This window comes from Anser brachyrhynchus (assembly GCF_964034855.1).
Source record: "Anser brachyrhynchus genome assembly, chromosome: 2".
Classification (NCBI taxonomy): domain Eukaryota; kingdom Metazoa; phylum Chordata; class Aves; order Anseriformes; family Anatidae; genus Anser; species Anser brachyrhynchus.
In genome coordinates this window covers 76,090,090-76,111,685 of record NC_137695.1, presented here as the reverse complement: position 1 = coordinate 76,111,685, position 21,596 = coordinate 76,090,090, and positions in this window count along the sequence as shown.

Genomic DNA, 21,596 nt, shown 5'->3' with positions numbered 1-21,596 from the left:
GAGGGAAAAAAAAGGAAAACAACAACAACAACAAACAAAAACAAAAACAGAAAACAGATCAGTATGTTTGTACAAGACATGCAAGTAAAACAAGCGTGAATATATTCACAGAAAGTCATATAGACCGACAGCACTGGCATGAGTAGTCAATGCTGTATCTTCCTACATGATGCACTCTTTTTCCGTTATGATTTCAAGGATTCTTGTTAGTGTAGTTTTCCTGAAGACAGTGTTTCTGGGAATGTCTGGAAGAAAAAAAAAGGGGGGGGGGGGGGGGGGGGAGGGAACACAAGAACATTTTTCTGCCAGTATCCCACTTTTCTCTTTGTGGTATGGTGAACAGTTTATTCCTTATTCTGCTTTGTTAGTTAGCAGTTGAACTACAGATCAAACTATGTAAGCTTTACTACAAAAAATGTATGCATCTCAAACACCCAGATTTATCATCCAGATATAAATGAGAAAGTATCACACGTTAAGGAAGAAACCATTATTTTCAGAATTATCCCATTACATAAAAACAAATATTATATGCTCCCTAAATTCAAGAGTAATTTATGAAGAACAGAGGCTTTTCAGCGTCTACTAGGAATGCTCTAAGAGAGGATCTCACACCAGCCAGAGCACTGAGGTAGAACTTGGCATTTTCCATGAAGGAAGGACACCAAGAGACACTGGAGAGCTTTTTTTATATTTGATGATATTATATTGCGGCATAGTCTACACGGGAATTACTTATTTTTGTTAAAGAAAATTCAGTTTTGCTGGGCAGATAGAGGTTCTGAAAGTTATTTCCTCCCTCTGCCTCAGCCCTGCACAAAGTAACTGGACAAATAGCATCCAAACTTGCTCTCATTTATAAAGTATCAAGGGTTTCTTAAAGTTTGCCTCATAGCTGCTCTGCTGCCACAATAGAAAATTCCTGTCTGTCATGGGCAGTGGTCTCCCTGCCTATCTAGTGTCTGATGGATCCCACTGCTCTCCAAGGAAGGTTCAGTCACCTTCCACCTCCTCGTAGTTGTACCTGACCCAATGTGTATGAGCAAGAACACAGCAGAGTCAGTCCTTCTCCTTACTTTTCGTCAAACATAACATTAAGTTAACTAATGACTAATTATCTTGATCATAGGAAGCCAGCCCATTAAACCAGCTGGGCCAGCTACCAGCTAACTGATGTGCGCTCAGCTTAAAAAAGCAAAAATAAGGCAGTCTTACAACAGTTCATACAACAGTTTGAATAACAGTTACTCCTCAGCCATGTCTTTTGTCAGCTAATGTTAACAGGTAATCTAAAGAATTTCCTGCCGGGAAACTTTTGAACTTCATACTGGAATTTAAGCTTAATGTTGACATGAGGTGACACAAAGAGCAGCTTCTCCTAATTCAAGTGCATTGTTGAAATACTTTAAAAATAGAAGTCCCCATACATGCACCATCATATGTTTGTTTCACATACTCCACAACTAATTCAGTCATGATGTTTATTATTATTTTGGACATCAAGCAATAATGTGAATATTATAATTCCTGGCTATCTGAGCCTGGGTCAGACTGTATCTGTTGGCAGTTTTTATATTGTTCTCATCACTGGACAAAATTTGGATGCTTAGTTTTTGCAGACCGCCTTGTTTCTAGTGTTGGAGCTTACAGTAGCAAACCTAATTAAAGTATTTATACATGGGTAATGATGTTGAGGATTCTGCCATGATGGTTCATCTACAAGAAAAACATGGCAACATGCATAATACTCTCAAAAATGATATCCTTGCATAACCGTTCTTTCTAGTGTCAGTTTGTTCAGCTCCTATTTAAAAAAATTGTTGTGAAATGAGGTGTGGTTTTCACCAGAGAATTCCCAATGGAAACTGATTCCCAGCCTCTTTGGGAAAAGGGATATAATAAGAGTTGACTTTTGGAAGAGATGCTCAGCAACTCTGAACTATACTTTAGGCTAGACTAAAGAGAAGACTTCTTCTGTACTCCTTTGTCCCCCTCTCCTTAGGTTAGCAAAGACTAAATGCAACAACTTCAAAGAGACAAACATAAAATAGGCTTGCAAATCACAGTCATGCCTAACTGATTTTTGTCCTCAGAAGTGTGTTCCCTTGTACTAGGTCTGGCTCTTTACACTGGATGTCTACTTTAGCTCCTGTGGACAGTACCAGCCAGTCAGAATAATGTTCTAATTTACAATCTACAATTGTTGGAACACAGTGTTGTATATTCCATAATTGAAAATGTTACTGTGTCCTGTATATCCTGCAACCCTTTTGTACATGCAGCCATTGTTATCCATTTTCTGTAAAATATTATCCACAAAGGTTTAGGAAGTTTCATTGAGTTTGCCATAAAAGTCAACTAAACAATGTTTTATGTCTTCTTTTAAGTTGAAGTGTCTTTCAACTAAAAGAAAACACTTTGTAGACCACTTGCTACATGAGTCTATATCAGACAAATAGTATAGGTGAATCATTTTTATATGGAGTGATGATACTAAAAGAGTTAGAAGCTAATACATCTTTAGCTAAAGCTTTTTCCTTTTGTTTTTGGCACATGAAACATTATTTTGTGCATATTTTTCTATCTGCAAAGCATCTCAATCTGCATTTGGACGGAGGTTATTTTTACTGAATAAGTGAAATGTAGTCTTCCATGCAGAAGTTTTTTGAAAGACAATGAAGATAGATTGTAAATCAAAAATTTGGAGATGAGAAACACTTAGCTAATTGTTTTTTTCCCCATACATCAATCTGACTATCTTACGGGTAAACTATTTGAAGAGAAGAAAAATAGTAGCAGATAACTTTCATGTCACAAATGATACAAGGAAATTTCAGTGGTAATACTTTTTTGTTTTGTTTTTCCTGGTAGTTTAATGGTTAGGGCACTTATTATCATGGATACATTCAGTTTCTTCTTGCGCTGGGATGGTGAAATCTTACAGATCTAGGATCTAGTGTCTTCATTCCTATATATTCTGGTTTGATAGGAGAACTCCAGGGTTGTTCCTTCTATTTACCATAGAATCATAGAACAGCTCGGGTTGAAAGGGACCTTAAATAACACCTAGTTCCAACTGCCCCGCCCCCCCCGCCCCTCCCCCCCCCCCCCCCCAATGGGAAGGGATGTGACCCACTAGATCAGGTTGCCCAGGGTCCCATCCAACTTGACTTTGAACACCTCCAGGGATGGGGCATCCACAGGTTTTCTGGGCAACCTGTGGCAGTGCCTCAACAACTTCTGAGTGAAGAATTTCCTCCTAACCTCTAGTCTAAATCTCCCCTCTTTCAATTTAAAACCATTCCCCCTTGTCCTGTCATTATCTACCCCAGTAAAAAGTTGTTCTCCATCTTTTTAATAAGCCCCCTTTAGGTACTGAAAAGCTGCAATGAGATCTTTCTGGAGCCTTCTCTTCTTCAGGCTGAACAGCCACAGCTCTCTCAGCCTTTCTTCATAGGAGAGGTGCTCCAGCTTTTTAATCATCTTCGTGGCTCTGCTCTGGACTTACTCTAAAAAGTCCATGTCCTCCTTTTGCTGGGGGCCCACGACCTGGACGCAGTACTCCAAGTTGGCCTCACAAGGGCAGATCAGAGGGGAACAATCACCTCTCTCGACTTGCTGGCCTCACCTGTGCTGATGCAGCCCAGGATGCAGTTGGCCTTCTGGGCTGCAGGTGCACACTGCTGGCTCCTGTCAAGCTTTTTGTCCACCAGAACCCCCAAGTCCTTCACTGCAGTGCTGCTGCCAATGAGTTTTTCTCCAAGTGTGTCCTCATGTCTGGGATTGCAATATCCTAGAATAGAGCCCTTATCTTTCGGTTCTTCAACAACAACAACAAAGTAATGTTTTAATAACACCTGCCTTTTTTTTTTTTTTAGCCCAGATAGATAGATTTTTTTTTTTTACAAACTTTGCATTGAGTATCCAGTTCATCAATGCCAACATTTACATTTTTCTTTTATTATTTTGTTTACTGAAAAGAGTGTCCTGCTTTGATTTTAATGAAGATGCATTTTGTTAGCACAAAGTTTTCCAGCAAATCAGTTTAATCCTGTAAATCCTTAATATAGACAGGGCCTATTTCAGCACAAGCACACACTAACACAGTGTTAGCACTATTGAGGTAAGGCTACTTTAGGTAGAGCAAATAAGCTCCCTAAAGCAGCAAAGAAAACCTGAGTTATAAAATAATTTTCAGCATATTCCTGAACAGGTTTGGAAACCCTTTCAAAGAGCTTTTCATTTCTCAGCTGCCACCCTGTGTCAAAAACTTTAATTTTGCTTAAGGGTAATATGTAATTTGGCACCAAATGACCTTATCAAATTTTATCAAAAGGAAAAGCATTACAACTGGATTCCCTCAAGTAATCTCTTTGAAGTGTTTTTAATATAATGTTCAACCAAGGATTTTTTTAACACTTTCTATTTGCACAATTTTAGTTGGGACCATCTTGAATTGATGTAAGTACACTTTCATCTACTGCAGCTCAAGCATTCACTCATTCATTAAATGTCATGTTTCATTAAAAAAAAAAAAATAGAAATGCATATATAGAACATTTCTGCTTTCTACACCTTTCTTTTTCAGAAACAGCTGAAAACAGACTGATGAATACTTAAAGGCAGTAGGCTATAAATTGTTATCTCAGATTACAGAGATTGCATTCTATCTTGTTCAAAAGGTAGAAAACTACCAGTACTACACCCCTATGAATGGATTCTTCTAGTTTACTCAAAGAGTTTAGTTCAGGCTCTGAATCTTGTTTTCTTTTCTTACTGCAGAGGATGCAGAATGATTGAGTTGGAAGAATTTGGTCTTTGAAGACTTCAAATCCGGCTGTTCTGACATTGGCAAGAAGGAAGGCCCAACAGGAATTTTTGAAGCCTTTAATTCTGAAAGCTGACTTTTGACCTCACATTGGTGCTGGAAGTATTCAAAAATTATGACAAACTTAAGCATTCTTATAAGCCTAGTGACTTATATCCTAACGATCTAAAATTTTATTATAGCCAAATAACTGTAGCTCTGTCACCTGTAATAAAAATAGGAAAACAGGCAAATCCAGATTTGTGTGCAGGTATTTATACAAGTATATATATATATATATATATATATATATATGTATGTATATGTATTCACATATGTATGCATGTATGTTGACAATTTGGTAGGGAAGAGATTCTTCTGCTGAGATGGGGCGGTCTGACTTGCAATTACAGTATAATAGTCATAGTGAGTAAAAGGCATCAGAGGGTATGTGAAACTTCAAAGACCTTGACAAGTTTAGATTATTAAATCAAAATAGATTGGGTTACATAGAAATAATTTTCATACAGTTGTTAAAAAATATATGCAGCAACATGATTTTTTTATTTAAAGAAAGTGTCCTAGCTATATTTTTAAAACTGCAGCTTATTATACATTTCTCTCTCTTTTTTGTAAAGTGTTCTGTGTATCCATCTGAAGTTTAAATTTCAGTGATGTTTACTGGATTGCAAAGCACTAATTCATCACAGTTTTGGGTCAAAGGAGCTAGCCAAAATGTTTCTTTCGTTAAGTAATCAATGATATTTGGTAAGATCAGATACAGTATTGCATTCTGTATTGAGATCAGAAGCCAAATAACAAAATAAATACAGGAAAAGATGTTACTGTATAAATTCTTTCAGATATCTGTATCTCACTCTTTACAGCCAAGCATCCAATCAAAACCTTTTGCACTAGATAACACCAAAAAAAAATATTTAATTGCTTGTGCAGTCTTGTGCAACTCTTGTGCAGAGTTGTTCGAGTTGTTCTCTCTCACAAGAATACTGCAAAAGAGAAGAGTGACTGACATTGACAGCTATAAAGCAATTCAAATTAAAAAAAAAAAAAAAAGTTTTTTTGGGAAAAAAAAAATATGTCTGTTACCTAGTTTGGGCTCAAAGTGTTTTGGTCTTGGCCTATTGCATGTAAATAAATAAAGAGAGCAGGAGAATAAAACAAGCCCGAGCATACTGAATTTGGGTTGATGGGAAGACCACACATAACAATATTTCTTAATGTCATGTCTGGTCAGTAGCCAAGGGTGAAAAACTTGGTGAAAAAATTCTTGGGTGAAAAACTACCACCTCATATACATGTGACACTAACATTCTCTGTGGGCAGATTTTTTTGTTGCTGAAAGTCTTCTGATTTTGAAAAGATTTTTAAAAAATGGACATCTTGAATAAAGAAGTGATTTTTTTGTTGTTTTAGAAAAAAAAAATAGGTGAACTGTATATTAACTCACAGTTGGAAAACTCCTTAGAAGTTACATATTATTACTGTAAGGCTGTCTTCATATGCAGTAATACCTAGGTAAATGTCAAACCATTTGACATTCCAAGATGACTATTTGGTGTTGGATTGTTTTCATTTACAATGTTTAACAACATAAATCCCATGTATATTGTAAAGGATCTTACCTTTGTAGACAAGAATAATTACTTTTTCAAGCAAGTTCAAATAAGGCAGATTTTAAAAAGCTTTTAGGACTAGTTGAAACAAACCAAACATAAATTAAAAAATTTTTATGACATTTCTCTCATTCTGATGAATCTGTAAATTCCAATTTTGTTTTGTAAATTTATTCACATATGAACAGTTTTACTCATGCTTAAACTTAAATTTCAAGAATCAAGACATAAAACCTGATCATAGATCACTGATGCCTCTAAAAGTAAATTGTAAAAATAATCATTGTGTCGTTGCAAAAAATACCAAATTACATCTGACATATGAAAGAAAAGCATAAAGGATATAATTTGTCCAGATGAAGCAATTAACAATACTTAAAATATTAAGCAATTAAAAATACTTGAAATATACAACGTAAATATTTAATACATTGAGATATTACTGTTTGTATTCATTTTTCACTAGCAATTCCTTAAGAAACAAATATTTTGGACAGTATCACTTCAAAAGCCCTTTATTTTAATAATATACTTGGTCTGACATTCCTGCTTGTTTAAACTCTGACTCCTCAAGTGTGTGTTAAGTTCCATCCCTAATGGGAGGGATGTTTATTCCTCTCAAAACTGCAATTACTTTAAGTTGAGTGCAGATTAATTTAATGATGTTCAGAGAAATATCTAAGCTAGTTTAGGAACGCGGCAAGCCTCCCTCCAACATAGTAATAATAGACTCATTCAGGTTGGAAAAGACCTCTAAAATCATGTAGTCCAACCTTTAAATATGTTGTCCAACCAAATGCACATTCAAGATTTAGTAAAATCTCAAAAGTAAAATAACTGTGTAAAGCGAAATGAACACTGTTATTAAAATAATAATTCTATTAGACAATTTAGTTTAATTCTAGCATAACTACATCTAGTAGCGTGGGTAATTTTTATGTTTATCGGTCTATATACATGCTCTTATATGTATATACATTTATAAGAAATGGATATGCAAGAAAATGTGTATCTCTAAATCAAAGGACTACATTAAGAAAGTACAAGTAAGTGTACTATAGACAGAAAACATGGAAATCAAAATGTAAATGCTGGAAAGGACTGAAAGGAGAGATTACACAGGAAACTTCCTGAGAGAAGCAAAAAAAAGGCAATGAAAGCAGAAAACAAGTCTGGCATTGTCTGTACTTCATATAATTTGATAAGCTAGTAATAAAATCCTAGCTTGGATAGAAGGAAGGAAAAACTCCAATAGAATCAAAATTCCACTCCTTTTGTTTGTGTTCTTTAATCTATACTGTCATTCAAACATGTCATGACAAAATTAACCACTGATATAATTCAAGGGAATAGAAGGAATAATATATAGGATCTGATCTTTGCTAGTTTCTTACAACACAAGTATACGTCTTTCAGTATTATGAAACTGTGTTAAAATTGATCTCTTATTCATTGGCAAAACAGCAGTGAAGAAAGACTAAGAAAGTTTTACAGGCTTTTCTTTCCTGAATGACTAACTTGTTCATACTTCAAAGTTACAAAACATGAGTATGATTAATAAAGCAAGAAAACATTAACATTCATGTATTCTAACTTTGGATAAAAATTATCTCACCTAATAATTAATTAGATTATAAACTGAATACCCTTTGAGATTGGTACTCAGATGAAAGTGATCGTGTTGCTGAAAATAATTATTGGGAACAAGTGGGAACAAAAGTGTGAAATATAAGAGAAAGGTCTAAAAATGACTTTTAATGAGAAGGAATTTAATAGCTCGTTATAGAAACAATGCAAGAGGGACTATGTTACACTATATTGCATGAAATAAACCAGTGGGGGAGGAGGGGGGAGGTGTAAACTGGAACTGTCAGTAGGTGGCTGTAACAGAAAATAATAGAAAACATTAAGTAACATTTAGGTTTAAATTCATGTAGTAAGAAATAGCAAGAGGAAATTACAATTATTTGGAAGATTCATCTGTACCCATCAGCATAAAACTTGTGTAGTAGTATCCATGCTGTCCAACAGTATTGCTATTAAGATCAAAGTAAAACTTCTGTCATAATGAATGGAGGATCATTGTAAGTATCACATCTAAGCAAGGGGATTCCCCTGTTACTGTGTTTCACACACAGATGTGGAAGCTAATATTCTGAAAACCTTTATTACTTTGATACCCTAAGAAGGTTAACATTGTGGCACATTCAAGTCATAGTTAATCATCTGTATCCTGTTTTTATTTATTTATTTATTTATTTTTGAGCACTACTTAAAAGCCATAATTATTTTGTTATGTAGGCAGAACCTTTGCTTATGGAATACTGCCCAAGGCAGTCTTTATTCAAAAGTCAGTGTTTGGTAGATTCACTCAGAGATACTGTAAATGATGCTGGTCAGAAAGCTGACCATATATATATATATTTATTTTTATTTATTTTTCTTTGATGAAAAAATGCATATTTTAATAAAGTAGGTGTTCTCTAGTTTTTATATGTGCAAAAAATTACTGTGTGGGAGCAGTCAATTGAAAGGGGCATGGTTTGCCTAACCAGATTTCTTAGGATAATTTCAAGCACATATAAAAATGAAAACAACTTCATTTATGTTTTTGAAAAAAAAAGATTTATAGGATTAATACTACTTACTTTCACATCTGAGTATGGATCTATTTATGACAGAATTGTCTTTAAGAAGCTACCTCCACAGTACCTCTAAACTAATACATTCATTTCTAAACTAATACAGCTCCTTTCTTAGAAGACAGCATAAAAGACAAAATCAAAACAAAGTGTGGTTTTTTTTTTTTTTTGCTGTTGTTGGTTTTTTCAGTGATGTATTTCAATTACAAAACCTGATAGAGGTTTTTAAAGTATTTCTCTATTTAAGATTATTAAAATGAGTATAATTCGTATATTGACACATAATTTATAATTTTGCATATATCACTGTGATTCACTTGTCCTCAAATATTTTCCTTAACCTCAATAATCATTTGTACTGAGTATTTCGTACCAATTTCTCTCACATCCTTTCAATGTGCAAATTAATTCAGTAATGTTAGAATTTCAAGGGGAAAAAAAAAAAAAAAAAAGTTCTTTTAACCTTATATTATCTTACTTTGATAGACAGGTGTTAGAATCCATGACATGCATGTCACATCTTTTTCCAGAGGGAACAGGTAGAACGTTTTGTGCAGAATAACTTGCCTCTGAAAATACCACAAAAAGATCAGCATGAGAACTAGTAATAAGGTACAGACCTTTAATCTCTCAAAAGTAAGGGATGTAATTGAAAAAATAGGTCATTGTGGAATTTTTAATTAAATTTAATGTATTTACCTCTGCTAGTCTGTCAAAGTATTCCTATTTTACTAGCAATTTATTCTGAGAAAAAATGATTTCACTGAGCATTTTATTACATAAAAATTCAACACACTATAGGAAAAGTAAGAAGTCCTGGCTGCTGTGGAGCTATTTTATTACTTTCCTGATTGTCTCAGGTTCCAGAATGTGATCTTCTCTGTAATAAGAATCCTGACTATATACAGAACACCTTTTATTATTGTCAGAGTTTATAGGGTCTTTTTTTTTTTTCAGTTTCCAAAAAAAAGCTGCTTTTGAACATCTTTGAAAACACATCCTGTAACTGACAGAGGTATAGATATGCCTAAATATTGACTTTTATTTGATTTTTAAAATGTTACAAAATGCTGCTACAAAGACTGGTGATGATAATGTTTCGAAAGCGAGGTCATAAATGGGCTACTAAGCGACCATACCCTCTGAATCTTGAAAAGGCTTTTATGAGAAGAAATTACAGCATAAAATGCCTCTGATTAAGGTACTGCCATGAAGATATAAATTAAAGGTCTGGTTCACTGTTATGTCACTCCAGTTTTTCATCAGCATATCCCAGTGGAATCAACTGGCTAAAGCTGATATATGCAACCCCCATTAATTAGGAAACATTTATTGAATTGTTTATTCCTTTCTCCAGTACAAAGAAAATCCAGTAATTTGTTCTCTTTCTGCCAGCCTCATTCTAGCTTGCTAGCATTTTGTCAATAACTTCACAGGTTGCAAGTTTTAATTCAGTGTCTAAAATGAAGCTGTCCTACTGCAGTTTCTGCCTACAATTATTTATTTTTTTTTACCTTACAGCACTTTACTGTACAAATGTACCTAACCTGATGAATGCAAGTAGTCCTATATCTCCTAATTCTATGCTACCAACCATCTATGAACAACATCAGTTCTTATAGCTATCTAGTCCAATTAGCACCGTAATGAAATTGAGAAGGGGTGCTAATGGTTTTAGGCTTGACACCATGGCAATGTAATTTCGCATCTTTCAAACAACAGTTGACTGGGAGAAACCCCCTTTTTTTTTTTTTTTTTTTTTCTGCAATAAGACTCAGACTGTAATATTTCATTCTGAAGAGAGTATACCAAGTAAGAACACAAGAACACTTTCCTCTCATTTTTGCCTTTCCCTTTATTTTTTTTCCCTTCAGAAGGATAGTTAGGTATTTTATAATTACACATGAAAAATACTGTTGTTAGAAGATTAGTAGATTAAGCATTCCAAAGCTAATTATTTAATTTCCTGTCTGTCTGCACGATAGTTCCAGAAATAAGGCAAAATGTAAGATAAACTACAAGATCATATCTTGTTTTTGTTTAATTGTGAACATCCATACAGCTTACTGAATGAAAGAGAGGTTGAATGGAAAGAACAGGACCTATTGAAGACTACAATATTGCATGCAATACTGTTTGTAATAAATAAGCACGAAAGAATTAAGGGGAGGTTGCACTTTATAGCTTTACTGGAACATAAACACACGATTGTAATTGTTAGCGTAGCAACCACATAACCACCAAGTGATTATATGAAGGTGCTTTATTCAGCGCTGGAAGCCGGGGCAGGTGCCCAAATCTGGCTTCAAGTCCCGTTACTTCCCAGCCATTATTTATACATACAATATTGCGTCAGGTATACATATTCATTACAGGTTGCAACATCAGCCTCGCTTTTCATTCTAATTAGCTCCCCTCCCCTTTGCACATGCGTGGCGCACTCTGGTGGTCGTCCAGGTGGTCGTCCAGATGAAGTAAGGAGTCTTCCTCTCCGCTGAACTCTTTCACCTTTCTCACTCGACGCATGCTCCCTCCGCTCCTTGGTTCTGCTTCAACTCATTTCATCATCTCCAGGCCCTTATCCAAGGTCAGGTTGTACCTGTTCCCTCCCAGGGTTCCCCTTCAACGATTCCTTTAAATGTTCAATGTACTCCCTAGGTTTCCAGTATACATAGATTACTTGATAATGTAAGTACATTTAATAATATTTAATTATACCGTATGATCCATCACCTGAGAAACATTAATAGAACATCCATTCGATTCTCCCCAACACTAACATTTCCCCCCTTTGAAAATACTTCACTCATACCAAGAGCAAGTATTTTCATTACTATTAGGTTGAATCAGGTTAATAGAGGTTAGTGAGTATAACTTGATATAGAGATTAGTAAGTATAATCTTAACGCATCTTCGTTAGTCTACTATCTTATTGATTCCTCTATGCCTGCTTGTTAACGCTAGTACTATAGGATGGGGGTGGAGTAAGTGGGATAGGGTGTTCTGGGTGATTCCCAGTAACCTACTAACCTCCTTAACCACATTGGCAATGAAATGTGGTCCCCTGTCTGAAGAAATACCCAATGGTACACCAAATCTAGGGATTATTTCCTGTAGTAACCATTTTACCGTTTCCTTTGCTTGGTTGGTGCGACAGGGAAGGGCCTCCGGCCATCCTGAAAAAGTATCAACCCCTACCAATAGGTATTTATAACCTCTTGCTTTAGGCAGTTCCACGAAATCTATTTGCCAGTAATCTCCAGGCTCTATTCCAGCTCTAATTCTCCCATCTCAGCATGTTTCCTTGCTACCGGGTTATTCTTTAAGCAAAGCTCACATTTTGACATTACTGACTTTGCCATTGTTAACATGTGTACCGAGATGACACCTCGTTTCAAATAGGTCACCATTGCTCCTGCACCCCAGTGACATACATTATGTTTTATTTGTAAGATTTCTCGCATTATTATAGGAGGCACTATGAGTTGTCCTGTCGTAGTCACATACCATCCGTCAGGATTCTTCCGGGCCTTCATCAAATTTGCAAGTCTCTCATCTTCTGCTGAATACTTTGGGTCTTTAGGTAATTTAAAACAAGAGAGGCCTACCTTCGATGGAATTAGAGCCATTACTTTCCGTACTTCACGCGCGACCTTCCGGGCCGTCAAATCTGCCAATCTGTTACCTTCTGCAATCTCTGACATCCCTCCTTGATGAGCTTTATAATGCATTATGGCCACCTGTTGGGGTTTCTGTACAGCTGTTATTAATTTCAATATTTCTTCCTGATATTTTATATTAGTCCCTTGTGAGGATAGCATTCCCCTTTCTTTCCATAATGCCCCATGTACGTGGACTACCCTGAATGCATATTTTGAATCTGTCCAAATATTCACATTCTTACCCTCGCTTAGTTCCAGGGCTCGCGTCAGGGTGACTATTTCTGCTCGTTGGGCTGAAGTCCCCGGAGGTAGGGAATTTGCCTCGATCACTACCTTTGATGTAGTTACTGCGTATCCTGCATAACGAGTCCCATTTTCCACGAAGCTGCTTCCATCCGTGAAAAGTTCCCAATCTGGTCTCTCCAGAGGCTGATCCTTTAAGTCTGTTCTGCTGGCATAGGTATATTCGATGATCTCCACGCAATCATGACTGAGGTCTCCTTCCTCCGTAGTTGTTCCTAGAAACACTGCTGGGTTCAATAGGTTAGTAGTTCTTAAGATTACATCATCTTGCTCAGTTAATATAGCTTGATATTTCATCATTCGGCTGGGCGATAGCCAATGGCCCCCCTTTTGCTCCAATACCGTGGTCACCATATGTGGCACGAACACCTCAATTCGTTTCCCTAATGTGAGCTTCCTGGCTTCCTGTATTAAAAGGACTGTGGCTGCCACGGCCCTTAAACACGAGGGCCATCCAGCGCTTACCGCATCCAATTGTTTAGAAAAATACCCCACAGGTCTTTTCCAGCTCCCAAGTCGCTGGGTCAGTACTCCTAATGCCAATCGTTGTCTCTCATGCACAAACAGCTGGAAGTCCTTTGATAAGTCCGGCAAGCCCAAGGCAGGCGCCTTTATCAGGGCTTCTTTTAATTTCTTAAAGGCCTCTTGTTGTGGCTTTCCCCAGGTAAATGTACAGGCCTTTTGGGTTTCATAGAGGGGCTTTGCTATGAGTCCATAGTCCATTACCCACAGTCTACACCACCCGGCCATACCTAGGAAAGCCCGTAGTTCATGCAGATTTCGCGGCTCGGGGATTTCACAAATAGCTTGTATTCGGTTAACTCCCAATTTTCTTTGTCCTTGAGAAATTTCACATCCCAAATAAATTACTGTTGTGCACGCAATTTGTGCCTTTTGTTTAGAAACCTTGTACCTATTTAGTCCCAATTGATTCAAAATATCAATAGTTACCTGAATACATTCTGACTCTCCTTCGGTAGCTATTAATATATCGTCCGCATATTGTAGCAGCAAGTATCGGTCCTTTGGAACCTGAATCTGTTCTTGGTTAATCCAGTCTTCTATTTCTTTAGCTAGTTGACTGCCGAAGAGGGTCGGGCTATTCTTGAATCCTTGAGGCAATCTTGTCCAGGTCAGTTGCATCTTTCGTCCGTTCCGTGGACTTTCCCATTCAAAAGCAAAAAGTTTTCTACTATCCTTGTCAATGGGTATGCAGAAGAAGGCATCTTTTAAATCAATTACAGTAAACCACTTATATTTTTCTTTTACAGATGTTAACAATGTATAAGGATTAGCCACCACTGGGTGAATATCTTTTGTTATTTCGTTTATTGCCCTAAGGTCCTGCACTAGCCTGTATTCCCCATTAGGTTTCTTTACTGGGAAAATTGGGGTATTATATTCAGATTTGCATTCCTCCAGAATGTGGTAGCTAAGAAATTTATCTATAATCTTTACTATTCCTAGCCTAGCTTCTAGCTTCAATGGGTACTGTTTAATCCGTACCGGTCGGGCCCCTTCCTTAAGTTCAATTTTTACTGGCTGGGCTACTTTTGATTTTCCAGGCACGTCCGTTTCCCAAATTGCAGGCATTACTGCATTTTCTACCTCTTTTGGGATATGAGGAACAGCCTTCTCTTTAATCATTAATATTTGTCCCACTTTTGATTCCGGGATTCTCATAATCAATTCTCCATCTTCAAACATTATAGTTTAGTTAGCAAATCCCGTCCCAAAAGAGGAATAGGGCATTCTGGTACATATAAAAATTCATGCGTAATTTCTTTACCTCCAAACTGTAAATCAAGGGGTTGTAAGAACGGCCGTATTTCCTCCTTCCCGGTGGCACCTACAATAGTAGTTTTCCTTTCCCCTATCTTACCACTTAATCTATTGAGTACTGAATATGTGGCCCCTGTATCAATTAAAAATTTTACTTCCTTATTTCCTATTTGAATTTTTACCAAGGGCTCTTTAGTTTCTACTACCGGATCTCCTAGTCAGCTGCTATACTCCCCCGGAACCATTGCCCTAGCTGCCTCTTGGTTTCGGAACAAATTTCCCCCACCAATAGTTAGCTGTCCACGGAGAGGGCACTCGTTTTTCCAATGGCCCTCCTCCTTACAATGGGCACATTGGTTAAAACCCAGCCGGTTTCCCCCTGAGCTTGGGTAGCCTCTCCTTGTTCCTCTACCTCGACCGTTAATATTTCCTTTTCCCCTATCCCTTAGATGTTCTTTCCCTTGAATTACTGCTAATAAATTCTGTTGTTGCCTTTTTGTTGTTTCCTTTTCTCTGTTATTATACACTTTCCAGGCTATTTCCAACAGCCTATCCAAATTTCTCAAATCTGCACCTTCTAACTTTTGCAATTTCTTCCTAATATCCTCTTGGGCTTGTCCCAAGAAAATGAGTGCTAATTGAGCTTTAGCTTGCTCAGTCTCTACGTCTAAATCTGTATATTTCTTAGCAGTTTCTTTCAATCTCTCTAAGAAGGCGGAAGGTGATTCCGCTTTTTCTTGCTTGACATTATACAATTTTGACCAATTTATGGTCCGGGGCATGGCATTCTGTACCCCGATTTGTACCCAATCTTGATATCTCTTCAGCCTCCTTATTCCATCCCCTGTGTTATAATCCCATTGGGGATCCTCGGTGGGGAAGTTTTGATCTAGGTTTCCAAGCACTAATCCATTACGTATATCTTCTCGGGCTCTCTCTCTGGCTGCCCGTAATACCATGTCCTTTTCTGTTGAATCCATCAAAGTATCCAGGATCACCTGGAGATCATCCCAATCGGGATTTTGGGTTTTAATTATCATTTTCATTATCCTAGCTACTTTATCTGGGTTTTCCCTGTAGGTGCCGGCTGCTTGCTTCCATATCATTAAATCCCCAGCTGAAAAAGGCACCTTGACATATACCAGTCCTTCTGTCCCCACTCCTTGCCTGAGGGGAGCGATTATTTTCCTTCCCTCTTCATTTATAGTTTCTCCTGCCCTTCGCTGTTGCCGGGTCCTATGTGACACGGGGAGACTAAAATCGGGGATTCTCCATCACTACTGCTATCTTCCTTTTCTCTTTTCCCTCCCTGTCCTGGCTCTTCCGGCGGAGCCGACGGCGCAACTTCCAGATCAATATTTCCATTATTATATTATTATATTATATTATTATATTATTATATACATTATTATATTATTATATACATTATTATATTATTATATTATATTATTTCCCATAATACTTATTATTCTCTATTGCCTGATGCTGTATACAGCGTCCCTCCTTAGTACATGCACAACAACGTTCCTCAGTTTAAACTTCAAGCACCATTATTCCACAAGCATGCTGCCATTCAGGCTTTCGGCGCAAATAAAAGAATAATTCCACATACAGCAGTTCATCATATTTTCCTTCCCACTTACAAAATAGCATTATTGTAAAATTGTATTATATTGCAATGTTCCATTCTCAGGCCAAGTTTCTTGGTCCTCTAGTTTATACTGTGGCCACCAAATATTACAATAATCAATCAGCTTTCCTTTCCGCATTTCTTGACCAAAACCTCCCTCTTTCCAGTGTGCTAGCAAACACCCCAGCGGGGATGTCCGCGGGATAGGTACATCTTTTCCCAGAATTTCTTTAATCTTTTTCATTTTGAGCTTATAATACGGACCCAAAAGCTGCCGGAGCAGCAACACACTCTCCCGGAAGCTGCCGGAGCAGCAACACACTCTCCCGAAAGCTGCCGGAGCAACAACACACTCTCCCGAAAGCTGCTGGAGCAACAACACACTCTCCCGAAAGCTGCTGGAGCAACAACACACTCTCCCGAAAGCTGCTGGAGCAACAACACACTCTCCTGAAAGCTGCTGGAGCAACAACACACTCTCCCGAAAGCTGCTGGAGCAACAACACACTCTCCCGAAAGCTGCTGGAGCAACAACACACTCTCCCGAAAGCTGCTGGAGCAACAACACACTCTCCCGAAAGCTGCTGGAGCAACAACACACTCTCCCGAAAGCTGCCGGAGCAGCAACACACTCTCCCGAAAGCTGCCGGAGCAGCAACACACTCTCCCGAAAGCTGCAGCAACACACTCTCCCGAAAGCTGCTGGAGCAACAACACACTCTCCCGAAAGCTGCTGGAGCAACAACACACTCTCCTGAAAGCTGCTGGAGCAACAACACACTCTCCCGAAAGCTGCAGCAACACACTCTCCCGAAAGCTGCCGGAGCAGCAACACACTCTCCCGAAAGCTGCCGGAGCAGCAACAGCACACTTTCCAGAAGCTGCCGGAGCAGCAGTGTGCTTTCCCAAAAGCTGCCGGAGCAGCAGCGTGCTTTCGCAAAAGCTGCCGGAGCAGCAGCAGCACGCTTTCTACATACCAATAATACCTGGTGCTGACCCTTCAGCACAAACCAATACAGTTACCAATGCCGAACCTGCAGAGCTTTCGCTCTGTCTAACGGACGGCGCCTAGGCTTACCCCGGGAGCTCCCTGCCCAACCGAGCGTGGCTTTCGCCGCGTCTGACCGGCAGGCTTTCCCAACCAAATCGGTACCGAATACCCAAAGTTGAAAGCACCTTTGCTTACCACTCCAGTGGTACGTCGTGAGCAGCGGAGGTCGGTCGTGGTCGACTGCTCCCCGAGAATCCCTCGGTGCCGGCTGGAGCGAAACCGAGACACGATCCGCCTCAGCAGTGCCCACGCTGTCCCATCTGGGTCGCCAAAATGTTAGCGTAGCAACCACATAACCACCAAGTGATTATATGAAGGTGCTTTATTCAGCGCTGGAAGCCGGGGCAGGTGCCCAAATCTGGCTTCAAGTCCCGTTACTTCCCAGCCATTATTTATACATACAATATTGCGTCAGGTATACATATTCATTACAGGTTGCAACATCAGCCTCGCTTTTCATTCTAATTAGCTCCCCTCCCCTTTGCACATGCGTGGCGCACTCTGGTGGTCGTCCAGGTGGCCGTCCAGATGAAGTAAGGAGTCTTCCTCTCCGCTGAACTCTTTCACCTTTCTCACTCGACGCATGCTCCCTCCGCTCCTTGGTTCTGCTTCAACTCATTTCATCATCTCCAGGCCCTTATCCAAGGTCAGGTTGTACCTGTTCCCTCCCAGGGTTCCCCTTCAACGATTCCTTTAAATGTTCAATGTACTCCCTAGGTTTCCAGTATACATAGATTACTTGATAATGTAAGTACATTTAATAATATTTAATTATACCGTATGATCCATCACCTGAGAAACATTAATAGAACATCCATTCGATTCTCCCCAACACTAACATAATCATATCAGTTCAGACCAGATGTCCAACAAGCCCTGAATCCTATTTTCAAACGTGGACAATAAATAGATCCTTAGGAAAGAGCATTAGGACTAAGAAATTACACAATGACACCCTTCCAGCCACTGGTGATTTTCAGCTTAGGAACTTCACGAGCCAGAGCTATCAATGTGTGAGTTTTTATGTTCTATGGATTTATCTAATTGCTTTTTCAGTTCTTCAGTATTCATAATAACTTGTGGAAGGGATATTCATGGCTTAGTTAGACCTGTGTGAGGAATCACACCCTTCAGTATGTTTTGAATCTGTCACTTTCTCAGTTCAAATAATATCCTCTGGTGTTTGTATCAGAGCTGGAAAATAATTTGTCTGCAGTTCTCATTCTTTGATAGACTGCTGTCTTTTCCTCCCTTAGTCATCTTTTGTTTTTCTAAGTGGCCGCACCCTAGCCTATCTGTTCCACAGACAGCACTTCCATACCTGTTACTTTCTCTGGACATTCCCCAGTTTTACCCTATTCTTTCTGAGAGAGAAAGAGCAAAACTACAAAGAGGTATTCAAGATGAAAGTTCATGTATAATTGCAGGATAGCACTGTTTTCTCCTTTGCTCTCTGTTCTTTCCTGGGTGGTGTCTAACATTCTTTCACCTTCTGCTCAGGGTTTCCTTTCTGAGTGGCCCAGGGCCTTCTGTTACATTAAATTAGGGTTCTTGCTTTTGGGACATGGCATTTTACATCTATCTACACTAAACTGATTTGCGACTTTACTACCTAATTTTCTGTATAATGAGATTCTTTTGCAAATTCTTTGTGTTTGTGTAACATCATTCCTACCTTGAATTCAGTACTGTCAGCAGGCTTTATTAGCTCAGTATTACCCTGTTCCAGACTATTCCTACTAATGTGCTTACTACAGATATTTGACTTAATGGCTTGAAATCTCATAAAGCTGCCTAGAATCTTTTCTAAAATTGACAACCCATCAATTGTCTTCCAGTAGAAGAGCATTGAGCAGTTTTGAGAGAAATTTCATATGAAGTCAGTATTTCAGTTATTTTGTCCTTTGGGAATTTTTGCTGGTTATCTTCTGATCCTCATGAGTTACTACAGTTCATATTCGCTTCCATTGAATAATCTTTATCAGCGAGATTTTAATTTAAGACAGATCTTCCCATGGGCCTCCTGTATTCAGACATGAGTACTTCCCTTTCTGCTCCTCCTGTATTGTAAAATGATTTCGTATTATTTTTCTTACTTTTGGAAGTTGGTCTTTTTTTTTTTTTTTATAGTAGTGTATTTTTTGTTTAAGCTACTATTTTATCTTTTCTGTTTTCCTTATGTGGATGCAACTTTGTCTTTAGGATGAGTGCTTCCTTCCTTCTGACTAATAAATTCAGCCACACACTGTTGTTTTACACTGTTGGCATCCTCTTGCTCTTTGCAGTCTTTTTTGACAGATAAAATTAATTTTCCTCAGATGGTTTTCACTCTGCATGAAAAGATAGACTTCTGTTAGCTTCTTTTTAACCACCTGTCTCATTTTTATGTATTTTTTTAATTAAACATGGTTGCTGTGAGTTTTCTGACTTTCTTTGTTGTGGCAGTGTTTTATTCAATGAGAGCAAAACGTAGTTGCAGAAATGGATACACGATACTAATTTTACTAGAGTTGCTTCTCTTGTGCACCACTATCTTGCTGTTGCTGTGAAAATCTTGCTAATGGCATTTCTTATGTCTAAATGTTCAACTTTCAACCCCTCAGTATATTTGTAAATGTTTTAAAGTATTTTCAGAAAGAAATAACAAGTGAAATACATATGGGCTATCAATAGCACCGAATTCTTCAGGTCTAACATTCAAACATGTTATTTGAGATAGTGGAAGTATCTAATAATAGATGTTTATAGGTTGTTTTCTGTATATATCATAAGAGGAGTGGAAGAGATATTTTTCATAGATACTTTTGACATCTCAGTCAATTTTCACTCTAGACTCTGGTTGGTCTCCCTTCAAACTTAATCCCTTTTGTATCATCCTGCTTAGCAGCTTCTCCTGTCTATCCCATTATCTGCTGTCCTGGTTTCGACTGGGACAGAGTTAATTTTCTTCATAGTGGCTGGTATGATGCCGTGTTTTGGATTTAGGAGAAAAATATTGCTATTAACACACCAATGTTTTAGTTGTTGCAGAGCAGAGCTCACACAGAGCCAAGGCCTTTTCAGCTCCTTTTGCTGCCCTGCCAGGAGGAAGCTGGGGGTGCACCAGGATCTGGGAGGAGACACAGCCAGGACAGCTGACCCAGGCTAGCCAAAGGGATATTCCATACATACCATGTGGGATCATGCTCAGCGACAAAACTGGGAGGGTTGGCCAGAGGTGGGAGGCCACTGCTCGTGGACGGTTTGGACATCAGTCAGCAGCAATTGCATCATGCATCTCTTTCTTTGTACATATTATTATTAATAACAATAATATTAATATTATATTGTCATTATTTTTATTATTATACCTTCCTTTTCTATCTTATTAAATTGTCTTTATCTCATCCCACCAGTGGCAAGAGAGGAGTGAGGGAGCAGCTGCAAGGAGCTCAGCTGCCTGTCAGTTTAAACTACAACATCAGCTTTTCCCAGCACTAACTTACTTGCCTGATTATTACGTTGGGTATTTGGCACATTTGGGAGTGTTGTTTGTTCTAGAGTTCCCTCCTCCCATTCTCTGACCCCAGCATCACCCAGTCACAGAACACAGGCCTTTTCCCCTTTTCAGCCTTTCCCACCTGCACTTCTGATGGATGCCCAGTCCTAACATTCCTCCCAAGCTCCATAGTTCTCTTCTTTGACCTGTGATCTGATTTTCATCATCTGTGCCTTCTAGTCTTCCTTTTACACTCAATAAAATAAGTTGAATTGAGGTAAATTTGTAACCAATTTGAAATGGCATCCGGTGGCCAACAATATGAGGTAAAACCAACTTGCTTATAAAGAGCTAACATTATTTAAGGCGAAACTGGATTAAATAAATAAATGTAAAAATTTCATTGATATTTATGAAAATATGTTAGTTCCATTATGCAAGAACAGTAATTCATGTTTTACAAGTTGCCTAGTTTCCTTAATTATGAAATGAAGATGTAAATAAAACAGACTGAGTTTCTCCCTATTTAATATCTATCACACAGCAAGAAAAAATGTATATATATATATTTATATCGTTTGAAACTGTACTACAGTTTTCTAGTTTG